The sequence below is a fragment of the Rhipicephalus microplus genome, chromosome X, assembly GCF_043290135.1.
Source record: "Rhipicephalus microplus isolate Deutch F79 chromosome X, USDA_Rmic, whole genome shotgun sequence".
NCBI classification, from domain to species: Eukaryota; Metazoa; Arthropoda; class Arachnida; order Ixodida; family Ixodidae; genus Rhipicephalus; species Rhipicephalus microplus.
The window spans coordinates 121,456,760-121,475,762 of NC_134710.1; the positions used below are offsets into that span (position 1 = coordinate 121,456,760).

At 49.3% G+C, this 19,003-nt stretch overlaps 1 protein-coding gene across 6 annotated transcripts in view; it reads right to left on the reverse strand.

Moving 5' to 3' along the window:
- Positions 1-19,003, reverse strand: part of LOC119176380 (puratrophin-1) — a 540,416-nt gene that overhangs the window by 57,408 nt on the left and 464,005 nt on the right. The gene's annotated exons all lie outside the window — the stretch shown is intronic.

Here is a 19,003-nt window from a genome sequence, read left to right on the forward strand (position 1 = left end):
CACTATCGGCTCCGCCATTTTAGTTCATTTTCAGACCCACCACACCGCGGCTGCCGTACCCTCGAAACCGAAAATGCCGCAATCCAGCGCACACCAATCCATTGCCCGCCGTAGCCTCTGGTCGTAGCTTATGCCGCATGGTGCTGTGCATAGTAGTATGTAGGTGTTCTGTGGCGGTGCAGCCTGTACTTCGACAGTGGCAAAAGCGAGGCTGATGACCTTTGGTCTCCCGTCGGCAGACTCGTGGAATGTGGTTACGCAACAGACCCTCCGGAACTGTTTTCGCCACGCGAGCTTTCATACTGGACGCCCTCTCGCCCGGAGTGGACAGCGTGCGCGACGAACTTCCACCCGCAGAGGTTGCCTTCGACGATCTCTGCGCGTTGCCGGTGTTTCGATTCCAGCAGGGATAACCCTTGAGGGCTTCGCCGACGCTGACAAACACCTCGAGTCGTGCACGAAATCACTCGTCAAATTACGGAGGATTCCGACGACTCCAACACCGAGATCAATGAGGCGGGCAAGGCTCGGCTCAAATGCATAAGGTATCATAGTGATGAAATAGTATAACGCCTTAAGAGTAAGATTAATGAAAAAGTTAGTTCGTAATAGTTACTTAAACCAGTAATATATATATATATATATATATATATATATATATATATATATATATATATATAGAAGACTACGCAGCCTTCGTCTTGAACCCCGACCACTCCACAACACTTGCGAAACAAACAAGAAGCTGTTAAAGTGACCAAGTGATATGAAAAAGGCAGATGTTATCACGTGTCCTCTTTTCTGATACTATAAAATGTTTGAAATAATACGTTTTGTAATTAAGTGGTCTTACAGTCAGAATGCGCGACTTAAGGTTCACTCGCACCAGTGACAAAAACATTTAAAGCTAGATTAAAAGGGCGTGATTTCACCTACGGTAATGTCTTCGTATGTAATTTCAAAGCACACGATTATTTTGCACATTAGATACATGTATAACTGACCATATAGATCGAGAAGTTAGTGCTTTAATTTATTATTAGTAGTAGTATAGTAGTATTATTTGTGTTGCCACAACTTGCCGCGAAAGCCTATTCCACTACACACGACAGCCTTTAGGTACACGAATTCGACGTACCATAGCACATACCAAGCATAGCTACACTGCATTGAAGCACAACAGTGTATAGGTCGCAGTTTTCATTGACGGACAACGATCCCGTTCTTTTCTGCTGACACTGCCACGGCCGCTGAATGAAAGAGCGCGCTTTTTGATCCAGCGGCCGTGACACTGCAGTCTCACTTGATAAGATTCGCTCACTATGTTTTTCTGTGTGCGAGCCTGTGATTACCGCCCCAAAACCCAGATGAAACACCATGACTTTACTTTCTAAGTAGTTTTCACGTCGCTACAGTGAAGTGACAAAGCAGTTTTATCGCCCCGCCGCGGTGGTCTAGTGGCTAAGGTACTCGGCTGCTGACCCGTAGGTCGCGGGATCGAATCCCAGCTGCATTTCCGATGGAGGCGGAAATGTTGTAGGCCCGTGTGCTCAGATTTGGGTGCACGTTAAAGATCCCCAGGTGGTCAAAATTTCCGGAGCCCTCCACTACGGCGTCTCTCAGAATCATATGGTGGTTTTGGGACGTTAAACCCCACATATCAATCAATCAAACCAGTTTCACCCAACATTGTTGGATAATACTGCTTCAAGCACGCCACCTTGCGGTGTTTCTTTTACTTCAACCACACACAACCGCCTGACAAAAGCCACAAGCAGCGAACCCAAAGGTCCCGTAACTATAACTTTAACAAAGTGCTTGATTGGGCTGGTTGGTGCTGCATGGTAGACGAAGAAAGCGCTTAACAGCGCAAACGACAGGAGGGGATAGGAGAGACGAGAACAGGGCGCTGAACTAACAACCAAAGTTTATTGCACACCAACTGCAATATATCAGAAAACAATCTGCGCGTAACCACGCAACATCAGCAAAATCGTACATACATGTTGCGTGGTTATGCGCAAATTCTGTTTTCCGATATATTGCAGTTGGTTTGCAATAAGCTTTGATTGTTAGTTCAGCACTCTGTTCTCGTCTCTCCTATCCCCTCTTGTCGTTTGCACTGTTAAGCGATTTCTTCGTATAACGTCCCGTAACAAGCTCACTAGCCAGCTTCGATGCATGTATTTTAATGAAAGGCAAGCAGAGTTTCTCGAATCGGTGTCACGTTTTTTTCGTCGCACGAGTGGACAAATTACTGAATAGTATTAGTCAAGGACATGCGCACTTCGACCATATCCTACACTATAGTTTCACCGAGCAAGGCTCAACAGATTTATGGTATTTCTTTTATAAAGTTTTCAATCGGGGCGTTTTAAAGCAGCAGTCACGTGAAAAAGGACCTAGACTTGGTCTAAAAATCGAATGGCCCTGTACTAAGCAGCAAAAACGTTTAAGTAACCTTACATGCGGGAAAATCCCACTACTTCGCCACGCAGCATGCATGGCACCGAGAAAGCACCATGTTTTACTACTCTCGGAAACCTTTAATTACGATTGAGTCATAGCGCCAGAAGCAAGTTTAGTCGGCTCGAACCATACTGGGGCGTTACGTTTTGACAGCATCGACCATACAGTTCTACACAGACATGAGATACCGGAGAAAGACACATAAGTACACCTGTCATCGCGGTACAAACGCCGCTAAGTACAGGATAAAAACCTATGCCAGCTAAAGCTTAATAGCACATCACGTATATAGCAATATGAAAGCGGAAACGGTTTTATCTTTTCTCTTTTTTTTTTTTTTTGCTGTTGTAAGATTCGCCGAATAGAGGAGCACAAAGAAAAATGGGACAAACGCACTCACCCCGTCTGGAACTGACAGGATGCGGAAAGGGAAATGTACAGGAAACCGCGGCCATTGAAGACTGACTACAAACATGTGAGCGTCCAGGCGATCACCAATGATAGGCACTTTTCCTCTCCATCTTACTTTACTGCCGTTGACAAGGCGGCGTACTACAGGCTACATAAAGAATGGAAAGCGAACACACAGTCGCAGCAGCGGCGAACGCTTCTAAACTACCGCATTTCCGGCTTCACCATACTTGTCAAACAAGGACCTCTCACGGGCTACGACACATTCCACGGGGTCTCACGATTGTTATCGACGACCTTTAGGAATGCGCTTCGTTCGGCGAACGCACTCCCGCGGAATACGCAGAATACGGAGCGCACCAAACCATTGCAAGGCAAAAATTTAGCCTGTGGTTTCAGCTGCACAAACGCACTCGCTGTGGCACAAGCTCGGCCCATGCCTCGAAACGTGACTCGCCGCCGGCAACAGTGCAGGTGTAAAGAAATAAAAGCCACCACAGCGGCGACGAGTGAGGTACCGCCCCGTAGGAGGTTTGTTGTGTTAAGAGCTTTAAGAAAGGGGGGCCGGACAGGGCGCGAAAAAGGCGAGCTAACCTCCACAGACACGCCAGAGGTGTGCGACACAATGGGCCCATATTTCACTTTCAGGCACCGCACGGTCCCACGAACGCCCTCCTTGTTTTGCCAACAAGCGCGCAAAGAGAGCACCACAGAGAAGCATTGCAAGCACTTAACAAGCACCAGTACTTCGGCGCAGCGAACGGTTGACACTTTGGTGCGCATCATTCAGTAAAGGCATCGGGTTGATGCCATGTTAGCTGCACAGTACAGCACCGTGGATTCTTAGAAGCACGCACTTGTGTTTAAAGCGAACGAAACCGCCTTGTCAACGTGCCCTCACGAAAAAAAGAGAACATAGCGTTTAACCAAACAACTACTTTTGTAAAGCGTACCGGACAACCTCGACTGTTTGCAAAGGCAAGGCAACGGAGACGTCCACCTAGGTTGGCAACCAGAGCGCGTAGAACTACTGTACACGCTCACAAGGAGTGCGTACGGTTGCCCTAGCACCTGCGAAACCGGCGGAAGCGCAAATATTGCTGGCAAACATAACGCGTGCAAATTACAACTGCTGCTTATCTCGCCTCTTGCAAGCAATATTGACACGGCCAACAAGCGCCTGTGTCGACCAGAACGTGCCGCGATCCACGAAGCCAGTGCCCATCACGGCAGCGAGCCTAAATGATCGCCTGATTTACCGCAGCAGGAACTTGATGTGCACTGTTAGGTTGTAGCTCGATCGTGAGGCAACACCAGTAAGGCCACTGAATGATCCCGTGGGGATCAATCATCAATGGGACGCACAATCCGAGACGGGCAGCACGGCACACAGCGGGCCGCCTCGGAAGAGGAACTCACGGCCACAGGCAGGCAGGCAACGCCGAACTTGCAGGCCATCTTGGCGGGCTCCCGAGGCAGAAAGGCAGGGTACTTGAAGTTGCACATGGACAGGGCGACCATGCCGAACATCCGGAAGCCCTGCACACCATGTCGGATCACAGAAGCGGCGCGCACTAGGCGACCACTTTCGCTGCTGGGGAGCGCAACGGACGCGCTGGCGCGATGGTCGGTTTCCTTCATTGTGAAGGGGCGCATCGCGCACCAGCCCGGTCGCCAGCTTGCGGCTCTTGCACGAGCGGCTGCCTTATCGAAAAGTTCGCTGGCCACGCACAGGCAGCGGACGCCTCCGCGCTGAGAAAGAGCGTCTGGTGCAAGGACGAACGGCTTCAAAACGCACACACCAATAAAACGATAAAACTGCGGAGGAAGGGCCGTCGTAAAAGCGATAACGCGTGGGTGAGCGGTCGGGGCCGAGATATTGGAGTAACTAGGACCACTCGCGTAACCTTGTCCCCGTTGGGCAGGACCGTCCACGCCGGACAGAGAAGCGCGCACTGCAGCTGCCGCTCGGAGCGCGTGTCAAGTTCACAGCCAGCTGCCAGCAACGACGCTTGCTGTGCGCTCAGCTGGAATCGCTTGCCACCCGAACGAAAAAAATACCCCCCTCTCCCAACAGATGGAGCCACAAGTCATCAGACACGAAGCCTAGCGAGGCAGCAAGTGCCATCTTGCGCCTATGTGGCCAACTGCCAAGATTCTGGTCGCGGGTGCAGAGCCCCGGGCGCGACAAGCCAGGGGGAGGGAAGGGAAAGAAAGAAGTGGGGCGCACTTCTTTCCGTACCGGAACGAACGGGCTGGCGCCGAGAAAACTGGGTTGCCGCCCTGTGCATGCCCGCCGCAGACGTCGCCAAGGTTTTCCCAGCCAACTATTTAGGGACGATATCTTAGCCAGTGAGACAACGGCGCCGAGTCGCGGCCACCAGACGACCCGTGCCAAAACACACATTCGCGCGCACGAGCCACCGCCGGATTCGGACCGCAAAGTCGACTCGACATATATGTATACGTGAAGGCGGGTTATTTATAAAGGCACCTTCGACAGCAACGTCCTTCAACCGCCACAAGCCTTTCAGCCAGATGCAAACGTTTCTATGTTTATACGAGCTTTGTTAGTTTGTGTGTATGAAGTCTCGTGCTTGCTTGTAGTGGCATGATTGATTGGGCTTTAAAGTCCCACAACCACCATATGATTACGAGAGACGCCGTAGTGGAGGGCTCCGGAAATTTCGAACACCTGGAGATCTTTAACGTGCCCTCAAATCTGAGCACACGGGCCTACATCCTTTTCGCCTCCATCGAAAATGCAGCCACGGCAGCCGAGATTCGATCCCGCGACTTGCGGGTCAGCAGCCGAGTACTTTAGCCACTAGAACACCGCGGAGGAGCTACTTGTAGTAGCGCGTTGACGATGATCATTCACACGGAAGGCTCAGAACACAGACTCCCACAGTACACTCTGCACAAGCGCAAATAGACACGACTCAAAATTTTCCTATGCCGGAACAAAATTTCGAAACAGCTTGTTCCGCTTGTCCGTATGCTCGCAGTTGGAGAATGACAAAAAAAAAAAAGAAAGAAAGTTACACTGGCCCATCGCGATAGTCGGGGCCCAGATAAAACAACCAACTAATGCGCACTAAGTACAAAAAGCCTAGAGAAATAATTAAAACGAAGGCTTTGTCCATGTCGGCAGAGAACAAAAACACATGAAGGAGTCGCTGGCAGCTTCCACCACAATGCCTAAAATCTTCAATCCCCAGAAAACAATATCCTGGAAGGCCGACCGCTTTACAGCAAGAGCAAACTGTAATAAATATATGCGACAAAGTGAGCCGGTGTGCAATAACGGTACAGCGCGGCCAAGATGACAGCTTTTTTTTTTTTTCGAATGTGTCATCACACCAAGCTGTGTGGGCACTATAATGTACGCATACACACAAACAAAGGACCTATAACATCGGGCCTGAGGCGCGCGGCCAGAGAAGCCGCATGTGCGGTTCCTATCTTTGGGACGACGCACTCCCTCCTCACCCAACGACGGGCCCGGGCGGGGTCGGCACGCCGGCGCCTCGGGGCTATGTTTTTAAACTCGCCGCGCCGGAAGGACCAAGTTGAAGGCCGTCACACGCGGTTCCCCGCACTGGGGTCACGCACTCCCGGTCCGGACCCAGAGCCGCTGTATACGGGCTGCCTGCCGCTGTTTCGTATACCGCCCATACGCCGCACGCCGCACAGCAACGATCACAATATAACAAAGGCAACAAGGAATGCACAGTTCAACTACGCTACTGCCGAACCTAACATAAAAAGTCCAACCAACCATCCTCACACTAAAACAAATATCGACAGCCTCGAAAGAATTCAAAGAAGGGCCGTCCGCTTTATTAATGGTATGTACGGTCTAACAGTCCGCTTTATTAATGGTATGTACGGTCTAACAGACTCCGTTTCTGCCCTGATGGAAAGACATGGTATCCCAACATTAGAATCCCGACGTAAATCATTTAGGCTAAAAATACTTAACGAATTAGTTAACCGGAAGCTCTTATTTGATCACAGCCCCTACATTAGTCTCCTGGAAACACGGCGCGGTCGTCATTCACACTCCCTTGCCTTAACTCCGTATTTCGCCAAAACTAATCTCTTCAAATTTTCGTTTTTCCCGCGCACAATCTATGAGTGGAACAATTTACCATTTGCCGCCCTGCTGTCGACAGATTCTATTGACGCACATGTTTTCCTGAGCATGTAAAAATGATTTGCAGTTTTATTATCCACTGATCCTTTTTGTTGATTGCTTACTTTCAGTGCCATGTTGCTTTCCCTTTCTTTTGATAAAAAAAATGCGATTCTCGCAATCCCACTTAATTCATTGCTGTTATGATAAGCTTGGTTGCATTATTGTTGTATGTGTGTGATAATTGGATTATTGCATGCTGTGTGATGCTTGGCTTGATTGCCTTACTGCCTGTACCATTCCTGCTTGGGCTCCATGCCTGCAGTATCTTGTAAATAAATAAATGTCAACATCGATAACGGGAGGCATGGAAGCCGTCGTCACGGAAACACAAAAAAGCTATAGAACACGTTAATTATTCAAAGGTTTGTCATAGTTATAACATAACCATCCAATGCGAGCTACTGCATAATTAGGGTAGCGCGGAGGTATCCATTTCTATCTATCCAATCATCCATTCCAAGTCCCCGCTCATTTTTGAGTGCTATATGACGTTCAGAGATGCAGACTCAAAAAGAAAAAAAAAAGTAACGCGTTCGGAATTTATACATAGCGTGCTGCACATTCCGATTGAGAAGCACGCCTACTTTTTAGAAGCCGGTTTGACATGTCTATACGCAACATCCAACATCCCAAACATGTGTAATCCCTCACCCATAACAAATAACTAACATGCAGCATTCATTCGAACATTTCTGATTTCTTAGCAAAGAGAGAGAGAGAGAGAATATATACATTAAACACAGATTTTTTTCTTTTTGTTTTAATTTACAGCCATGCGCACTGTATACCAAGCAGTCAGTTACCAGCGCATACATAATTGCCACATTATACTTTTATCAAAATAGAGCAAACAGCTCCATCAGAATGGCACTAAATATATGAGGCCGGGTTTCCCTTACTTCAAAATATATAGCTGCCCAGATTTTCTGTGTTTCCTGCACGTCCATAAATGCACAGTACAGTATAACACCTCAGATGCAGAGTAACATTGCATAAGCAGAAGTGGGCCATGCATTAAAGTGAGACAAACGCAATGCAGCCGTCACACGTCGTATCCGCATTTATGCAAAGTATACCTCAGCATTAAGCGTTGCAGTAAGTGCCAAGAAGTCTTCTTGGAACTAACAACGTACAACGAGCTAATTAACTTTGCCACCATAAACAGTTCAACTACATACATCTTCGTGAAGCCATATACACTCTATAGCTTTACAAGTGGCATGCATATATATATATATATATATATATATATAGACCCTGACCTATACTTTGATTTAAAAAAGAAAGACATTTTGCAGTGCGCGTTCGCGGCGTAGTGACAGCGCCCCGTTAAAGGAATGGAAGATCGTGCTACTGCGAAATGGTATCCATGCGACAAAACACAACAGCCAGACATTGGCAACATCAAAAAAGTTCTTCGGGTTTACAAAACATCCGAATTCCTGACGTTCATCAATAGAGGAACAACAACAAAAAAAATGGAGAGAGAGCGTCACGAAACACCATTGAAGTCAAAATGTATAGGTATACCTATACTGTCCGGCTGCGCGGTCTTCCCCGTAGCAGGCTCACAAACTTATAAACCGCAGCGAGGCTGAACGGATATTCTAAACCTCTTGGAGGTCACGTGTTCGGCCGATACCGAGATGTTATAAAAAGCGATAGTAATGGCTTCGCTTGCCAAGGCTGGTTACGTGGCGCGATGGGCTTTCGCCATTGTTTCCTTCCTCCACGAGTTCGCCGCCGGAACACAACGCTCATGTCGTACCCGTAGTGCACATGTTTGTTACAAAGTGTTCAATGTATTTGCCTTTGCAAATTAGATAACTTGACAAGTGATCCCGTGCACTAATGATAACTGCACAAGCAGCTTCCCCACAATACTGGCGATTTGAGCTTTAACGCAAAACCTCCCAGTTACTCTCGACTCTTTACGATTCTGTACTACATTTGTGCATATAGCTTCACACCTGACTCACACGCACTCTGCACTATCTGAATTCAAATAACTTAGTTAACTAGCTGCAGAGTAACCTTATCACGATCTGTTTGTTTCGTTACGCAAGTTATGTAGCACCGACGAAGCCCTTTTTTTATAACGTCACTCAGAAGGTTGAACGTCGTTGCATAAGTTGTCATCACTAATGAGTACTAGTGACGACGTCAAACCACGATAAAGAAATTCGTGCGTATGACGCCCACGTGATGCCGCCTTACGTCCCCATGAAGGCACCGCAGAAGGCAATTGCGCCGTGACAAAAAGCAATAAAAGCGTTAATAAACTCAACAAAAGAACAGCGTAACTACGTCATTAACATAAGGCTATACGTTCCAAACACTTTCATGCTTCCACGTTTCCGCGGGATTATTGTTGTTTTCGTCACACACCGCTATGCAAGATGCAGCGCAGACGACGCATTTGGCACTTCACAAATGTAATTCACAAAGCATACTAATCCCGATGTTCCCTGCTATCGTGCTGCCACTGCAAGCTATAGGCAGACGTAATACCGAAAAAAAGAAAAACAAACACGCCGATAAAACACAGGATGCATACCTAAAAAGAGGAGGAAATGCGAGCACTGCTGAAAAGGGCTTTGTGAGCACTATATCGCAGTCGTATGATTGATTGATTTGTGGGGTTTAACGTCCCAAAACCACCATTTGATTATGAGAGACGCCGTAGTGGAGGGCTCCGGAAATTTCGACCACCTGGGGTTCTTTAACGTGCACCGAAATCTGAGCACGCGGGCCTACAACATTTCCGCCTCCATCGGAAATGCAGCCGCCGCAGCCGGGATTCGAACCCGCGACCTGCGGGTCAGCAGCCGAGTACCTTAGCCACTAGAAAGAGCGGCAGTCAGGGGCGACTGCTGCGGTCGCGACTGACGGTACGTACGGAGGTCGTCGTCGAGTCTTCATCGATCTGGCCGCCGTTCTCGGGTGCATCGCTGCTGCTGCTCCCTACCGAGCTCGACGGTGTCAATTGGGTGGCAGCAGGCGCGCCGCAGACATCAGCGCCGACACTGTCTTGCGGGGACGCCTCTCGCTTATTAGGGCAGTCCAGATCATCGCAGCACCGAGATATTGCCCTCCTCTTGAACGCCGTTAGCACCGGTGTCTGCTGCACCGCGCAGCGCGTCAATACGGTGTTTATTAGCCTAAACACTAAACGCTCGAAGCACAGACAACCGCTATTCATGGAAATAACGTCTTAAATGTCGTGTCAATCTGCTTGTCACGACTACATTCACGTTGTGTTTTTTTTTTTTTTTGCCTTGGCACACAACTGATGATAAAAGCATGCACCTCTACCAAACTCTCGCCACTTCACGTTCTTTCCACGCATTTTGGCACAGGTCCAAGACAGGGCGTCCACTACAACCATCTTTATTATTTCAACAAGTGAAACGAAGGTTGTGGGCGCAGAGTGGCGAGAGTTTTTTCAGCCGGGAGCCCCAAACGAAAAAAAAAAAAGTATTATATAGACTGAAATGGGAAGGCTATATATATACGCTCACATCATAACGTTATATCTGCTACATCATTCAAGTTCAGCGGGCGGCTCTGCTATGCGACCCTGGCCCTCGTTGCGGACGCCCGGTGAGAGCGGGGTGGGGGCGAAACGCCCGGTCGACCAGGTGGGGCGACACGCCAGACACCGCGGCATCGACCCATGGTTCCCCATCGACCGGGCACTGTCCGCGGCTCTGGGCGAAGGTCACTGCAGCCACGGGCTGACTCATCCGTGACAAAAGGACATCGCACAGCCTTTTCACCCGGCCGATCAGACAGACCTTGCCGAACGTGCCCCCGTTGCGTACAACTACGCGCCACGCCCAATGGGGACATGGTCCAAGCTCGGCACGGCTACAGGCGGGCCTGTTCTATAGCGTAGTTCATCTTACGGCTCGCATCGTTTAAGGGCTGTGCTGAGGATCAATGAAATGGCAATACCGTTCACTTTTTTTTCATTCCTCGTTTGTGAAAAGTTACGTCAACAAAGAGAAAACTGGAGGGGGAATAAATGGCACGTGCGGGGCTAAACACGGCGACTGTAGGAAGGAGCCCTATATTCTACGGTAGCACACAACAAGCCCGGAGACGGGGCCGCCCACATGACCGAAGCGCGGCAACCGATCTCCTTCGCGACAAAAGGAAAAGTCCCGCTCACGACGCCAGTCTCAAGTGCGCGCCTAATGGTACAAGCTTGTATGCATCCACTTTTGTGGAGTAAATGTCGCGGATTTCTTAAAGGGGCACTGACACAAAATTTTGAGGCCGAGATAGCCCGCAGGGTCGATTGTCGTGAACATTGATATATACTCTGCAAGATATCAACAGCGAATAGAGAGTGGAAGGTATTTTAAATTCATTTAAGTTTTCGTGAGCGACCGACTCCATAGTGCTACAGACCTCATCGGAAGGGACCCCGAGGTGACCCCCTACTTCCCTCACGTCACCACGCTATGGTCAACAAAACAAGTTATGATGACGTCATAGCCGACATTTTTCTTCTGCCGCGTTAGTTCCAACAGTCTATATTTCTCGACGGCTGGTTGCGAGTGCGTGCCCGTGGCGCACGCTTAGAAAATTACGTGTTTGGTGACATTCCAGTCCCGTTTCATACTCGAAAATGATTCTTTATGCAGACCGTGCGGAAGTGCGTCACAGTTTTGGGTTCTGACGTGATCAAGAGGCTGCACACGCTAGGTGGCGACAGTTGCACCCAGTTTTTGGAACTCTCTCAAACCGAAACTGATTGATAATGAGGGGTCTGTAATTATCTTAGCATACTGCAGCAAACGATGTGTCGTGTCATGACTAACAGGCCCCCAGCAACGCATTGCAGCAGAAAAACGCGAGGCCAACGTTTTTGTGTCAGTACCCCTTTAAGTTGCATCTGACTATAAAATGCCACACCGCATAGAAAGATTTTTTTTTTTCAAGTGCGTCTCATCGCAATTAGCCCATTACACTACACCGGGAACCAACGGGAGCTGCGAATAGGTATGACTGCGCAATATGCGAGTACTGCAGGTACTTTAGCACATCGTTTGTTGTACTTCAAAAGGTATCAAATGTATTTGGTACACCTTTTGTTATACGTCGCAATGCAAAAATTACGATGCCAAAATCATTTAGTGATTCAATCCAATGCCTTCTTGAATAAGAATCCGCAAAACGGCACGATAACAGGGGAACGCGTCTTATTTTGTTCGAGGAAATCCGATTTCAAAAACTAACTCCATCGGGCGTGTTTGGGTAGAACCTGAGGCCACGGAGAGTAGTGACAATAAATGCAATATGCAAGGCGCCTTAGATGGTTGCGTCGTCCGTTTTCCTCCACCTGTTTATACTTTTTTTTTTTTGCTAACACGAATCTCTGATAACTCAACTTCCGTCGACCAAGTTTTATTATTCCCTAAAATTGCGCCAAAGCTTACTGCGCAGTTATTTCAGCGGTTACACAGGGAACGTACCACTTGGTGGTATAGTCATCCTTCCATTTTAATGAGTCATGGCACGCGGAACAGTTGTTCTAGTCTCATGCCAAAACACCGCGTGCAATCAACCAATGAGTGTGCACGCCACTTGAGAAGAAAAAGACGCTCAGTCCGATAACAGCTCTACAAGTACGTCCGTGTTGACACCACACAATGCATTAAGACTGGCGTGGATACGCATACGTTACAGCTACAGATCAGTAAAGCTAAGCCGTAGTGCTAACTAATGACGCTGCTGCAGCATTTGAGCAGGTCGTCCTATATACGTACGGAGGCAGGTGCAAACCGCTTGTTACGACGCAACGCACCTAAGCTGCGCCTGTCATCCCCGCGGCAGCTGCAAGGGGGTAACCGCCGTCGCGTGCCGTCAACAATGGTGGTCGCTTGTGAGTGCTCGCCCGCCGCTGTTCTCCCCCCGCGCTTTGGGCCGCGCATGTCCCTCACCCAGCCAGCTGCCGCCATGAAGTGCCGCTCCCGACCCCTCTGGGACACCATCTGCCTACCAGACCGAACTACGAAGCGCCCAGGTTCTATATACACACCACGGTGCGGCTAGACTGAAGCCAATTACCGTCGAAATGGGAGTAACCAGGCTAAGCTTGTCGAAAAGATCCGAGTCCGAAGAAACATAGCAGAAACAATGTTGGCTTGTATCGTGGTATAGCATAATTCACGTTCATTCACTTCCAAATACAACTACGTCTAGCTATGTTCATTTTTTTATCAGTATCGGGAGGTACTGAGCGATTGCAAAATTTGTGGCAGTCACTAAAACCAATTCACAACAATTGAAGTGACGTGTATTCCTGAACATTCTTGCCTGCATTTTTTTTATTTCTCGCGCTATTTTCTTTTGTTATTGGATCAGAAAAGGAGCGGTGAAACTGCCGAGAAAGGTCAATACATTGGGAAGCTACGCGTGACGCCAAAAAAAAAAAAAAACTTTTCTTTTTTCGTGCATTTGTGCGAGGACAGCCAGCGCCATCCTGCTGCAGTGCATTCGTGCAGATGTTCTTACGACTCGATATTGCACGCAGCCAATTGAAGTTTTGGGATGAAAATACCACATCCTAGAAGCTGCACGAGTTTTCGAAAAGCAACGCGAGTGCGTTTTCTTTTTTTCAGCCCACAGTGCACCCATAACGACGAGCGTAGACAGCGGCAATGTGAAAAAGCTCGCGCGCTTCTGACTCAAGGGGGGAGTGCAGAAGAAGGCAAAACAAAACAGCGCGATTTGGTAGGACGGATATGAACGGGACACTGAAAAGAACAGCGAAAGATGAGGCGGTATTTTTAGCGGGGAGACGTGCCGGAAGAGCCTGGAAGCAACTCGCGACACGGCGTCACATCCGGTTCCCGGGGAGACCGTTCTCGGAATTCAGATGAAGGCGACAGGAAGGCACAGCTGCGGCGGGACCAACTCACGGTGAAGGGCAGGCAGCCGCAGTTCCAGCGGAGCATGAAACACCGGCGCGCTCGGGCCGGGCGGGGCTGCCGACTCGGTGTGCGGGGGCGCTCGGGTGCCGCCCTTTGGCCCTAAGTCATGCCTCCGCTTTCCCCGAACACAGCCGGGGCCCAAGTTGAACGCGGCGTCGACGACAGGACGAGCGGTCGCTGCATGGCGCGCATCGTCCGCCGCGAGAGCTCACACATTAAAACACAAGCGCACACCTACGCCCGCAGGGAACCCAAACTTGCCGTAACACAGAATCACCTGTGAAAGCTCATTTTCTTACAGGCGCGTTTTCAAGGTGAGTAACGCACTGGGCAAGCATTCTCTTCCCGGGTGAGACCACAGCATCCCGACACTAGAGCAGTTAAAATATAATCATGAAACGAAAGCACTATAACGTGCGTGGAGGCGAAACAATAGTAGCCCAAATAAAATATTCCTCACGCGGTCATCTTGATCAAGATGACGTTTAAGGGTACATAAGCTCGCCTGTGCCAACCTCTATCGCCTACCAAACGCCAATTAGCGTCTGCCAAAGGTAGGAGAATAATGCAGAGGGCCGGCTGCACGTTCTCTGCGCCACGATTTTTTTTTTTTTTTTGAGCCGCAGCAATGTGAGTCGAACACTATACATTGTGTGTCCCCTACTGCTATCATTCTTTTTATGAGAATAAGATAGTGTCATGCCGCGGTCACGACGGCTGTTTATCGTTCCGTCGAGTATAAAGAACACGTGTGCGAGGTGCGCGTGACTGGACTGAACGTCATTTCGTTACATCCAGCCCCCCCCCCCCCCCTTAACAGAGGAGAAACTATCGCAACGTCAGTGAATACTCTGTACACGTTTACACAACCAGTTTATATTCAATTATTCTGGTTATCTATGCAAACTGACTAAGATGCAAACGCAACTGTTGCCGCCCATTCCAATGGGCGTGTTCGTCGCGCATAGACGTCTACATCCGACGAAGTAATGCGTCGACATTTCACGCAGGGCTCTGCGGCAGACAGCGCGCGCCAGCAACATCGCGTGCCTCCTTGCGCGTACTCCCCCCTGCGCGCACTTCGCGTACCTGCGCACTCCCTCTTGTGCAGTCGGCCAAGCTCGGGGAAAGCCACGGCGGGTCACGAATGCGGGGTCAGACCCGCGAGCCCTGCGGGCAGATCGGCCAGAAGGGGCTCCGCCAGTGCCAGCGGGGCTCTCGCCACCGAGTAATTGCTATTCCGGAGCCAATACGGTTGGCCCACTAGGAGGATTCCCAGACTGGCCCACACCGCTTTCACTGCGCGGCCAGCTTCGAGACGGGCATCAATCTCGCCAGCCTCTCAGCGGGCCGCCGGCGATCGACGGCGCCGGGAGCGCAGAAACACCAACGCGCCCAATCAGGTTCGCCGTCACAGAGGTCAATGGCGGCACTGCGGATCACGACGCGGAGACGACGAAAGAAGGCGCGCTCTTGTTTCCAACCGATCTCCATGTGAACTGGCGCCCACGCGAAAGGCCGCTGTCGTTAACTGTAACACAGCTACAAGTGGGGACAGAGCACAGGCCTCTGTTGAATGTATGCGGCGCAACATTTACCCGAAAGAAAACCCGTTGCAGCAAGCTGCCAACGAGCGTTCATAAACACAACATCGATTACTGACGCAACAGACATGTTTTCTTTCTTTCCTACTCGCAGCTATCTTCAAACTAGACAATTAACCCTGACATGTTCACAATACAACTAGGCTGCAACGGCATAAAATCAAGGAGAGAACGGAATAAATAGCACACGAAGTTAATCATTTTCCTTTATGTTATTGTTAGACTGCGTGCAATAAGCAATCTTGGCCCTCGATCTGTTCACTTCCAAACCACTCTTCCACATTAGTCTTTCCTATAGTTGCGCCTTTATGCGTTATTTTGGTACCCAACGGACTTGCCTCTTAAGAGTGGATTCCATAGAATCTTTGTCGTTGTTGACGTATTCTCGTAACTGACGTTTTATTTTTGGCACACGCAAGTAATGCATGTCATAACTGCTGCTTGCGGCTGCTTAACAAGCGTGAACATGGAGTCGGGTTACCCGCGTGTACTGGTCGGTCGACGCGGTAAATGTTTTAAAACTACAATACTAATGATAATTATAATAATTGATGAGGTTTAACCTTAATTACCTGCAATGGGAAACTCAATATCCCGGTGAAGCTTTGTACGCTCGATGATCTCAGAAACTGAATGCTAATTATTGTAGCAAAACAAACATTGCAGCCGAAATCGCTGTTTTCGTCATCCCTTCCACCGAAGCGCGAACTAGACAATGCCTAATCATATCATTCATAAACATCTCTTTTGGGCGTTTGGGCGCTGATTAAAGAACCCGAAGTGATAAAAAAAAGATAAAGTACGCCTCACTTAGCATGCGCAGCCCACCAAGTTACGGCTTTCCTGATGCATGAGGCTACTGTCTTCAAGTGAAACACGGAGCCGATAAGAACAGGTGACACGCAGTTTGATCAACCACAAAGTCAGCGCAGTAGAAGCAATTGTACCAGCTAGATATAACGCGAAGCGAAACTATAGAGAGTAAGATACACTCAACCCTTACAGAGCAGGGTTTTTCCAGCCCCTCCTTTGACGCAAGCGAATGACGCACGGCAACGAGCGACACACGGGTGAAACGGTGTAATCTGTTCTCGTTAACACTGCATCACAGCAGTAAACGAGTCTCGGCCTGCGTCACACGCAGGTGGCCACCATGAGACGGATAGCACAGAGCGAAAAAAAATCTGTCGCGCTTTTCTTTTTTTTTTTTCGTAAGAAAGTGGTGCACCAGTATACGTGACACGCACTGGAGGGCTGAACAGAGACGTATTCGCTTATTTGACGAAGGCTGTCGTGGCAGGAGTCGCAGACATGAGCCGCATAGTGGCACTAGATGTCTGCAGCATTCACCTACCAGGCGAACGATTTCGGCGATCCGCGACGATCGTCTACGAGGAAACCCCGCCCGCACATTACCATGGCTGCGGGGAGATTACGAGAGCGTGGCATAATGCAGCCAGCGTCATCCTTGAGGAGACACGCGCATCGTTTTTTTTTTCTTTTTTTTTTCTATACAGTATTGCAACGGCGTTTTGCGGGGGCCTCGTCAAAAAAAAAAGGGGGGGGGGGCACCATGTGCTCGCTGAGAATGGACGTTGACGTGCAATTAAAAACACGGCATCGAGCTGCCTCCTTCGTTAATTACGCCAGACCACACCTCGCGATGCGCGGCATTTTGCGCAAGCGAAAACCGTGACAGATGCCCGAGCCTCCCTTTTGGACGTCTACATTATATTTTCCATCGCAGATGCGCTTCTCTTGTTTCTGCCTGGTAAGGTGAGGTCATTGCATAATGCAAGGAACGCGCAGACCAGAGCGCCGGTCGCGACGCCGCGCACGGCTGAGTCGCCGAACGCAGTTCGCAAAAAAAAAAAAGGCGAGCGGGACCATAATAACAGCAAGGACCTGCGAGTAGGAAGAGCGCACGTTCTAACCGTGCCGGAGAGACGAGCTGAGAGATTACGCATTCGAGCCGTTTTGGAATTGGTCCAGGGTTGAGAAAACTCCCGCAGAGACCCCCCGCTCGCAAGCGCGGCATGGATGTCTGCGCGCCTCGTGACAGGCATAGCGGCGGCGGCCATGTTGGAGAAGAGTTTCAAATTAAGGAAGCGTCCGCGCAGCAACGCACGGTGCCCTTGGCACGGCAGCTGTCACGGGCGAGCGGACTTTTGTTTTGGGGTTTATATCGCGCGCCATCAAAAAGGCACGCCGGAATGTCGTTTTTTCTTTCTCCCGTGTCACGACCCGGTTATCCGGCGGACAACGCGCTCAGCTGTCCGGAGAGATCAAAGCGGCCTCGAATGCATCAACAGCCCGTTCAAGGTATAATAAAAGAACCGGCGGACGACGCCGCGCCAGAAACCCTCACAGCCCACCTCGCCTCAATAGGCACCCCTGAGGTCAGTGAGAGCTCAGAAATGCTTTTCCTAAACACGGGGATTTTCCTGGCAAAATGACTTCACTGCTGTCACGAGTGACGACAATCATTTTGGAAGGTATGACAAGCTAGCTCTTGTCTTCGGCCTCTACGAGAAAGAACACGTGACAGCCGAAAGGCATCAGCTCCACAGCGCAGTTTATGCACGGTGGCGTTAAAGCTCTTGCGGCAATTAAATGATGCGACAGCGGATAAGGAAGCTCCGACAATGGCAAAACGGTGAGCGTTCTGGCAATCCCCTGGCAACAGTCGCGTGCCGTTCACAAGACACGACCGTCCAACGTGAACGAATAATGGCGGCAGCCGGCGTTGACGTTATGGCGCGACAAGTACCAACAGATGCGCTTATAACATATATAATCTTGGCGCAATGGCTCAGCCAGACGAACATAACGACAGTTATTTTCCTACCTTAGCACATGCAACGCACAGAAATAATCGCCGACCTAAATTCCACGTCGCTTAGCGTGCTAGCAGAAAGGAAAAAAAAAAAAAGCCAAATGATACAGCGAGGAGAGACCATTCGAAACAAAAGTTTTCCTTTGGTGTACACTGGCTGGACACGCACTGCAACCAAAGATCAATGTCGGTAAAATAAATGAGGAGCACACCTTGAGAACAGTTCTCAGCGCCTTGGAACACGTCACTGTATAGACCCTTTCAATGTTTACAAGCACAGGCCCTTGATAACACCCGCTTTTATACACTGAATAATGTGCCTTAATAGCGTCGATGTACAAGGAGAGCTTTAGAAAATAGCTCACTGATTTTCTACAGTTTTCTTCCCTTATTTGGCGAAATATATTAAAATAAGTGATCTTTTGCGCTACATAAAATTATAAAACATTCCCTTGTACTTTACGCACGTTCTTTTTATGTGAAATACGAAAAAGAAACGTTCCTTACTCTCTAAAAGAGCTTGCAAACGTGCTTTCAG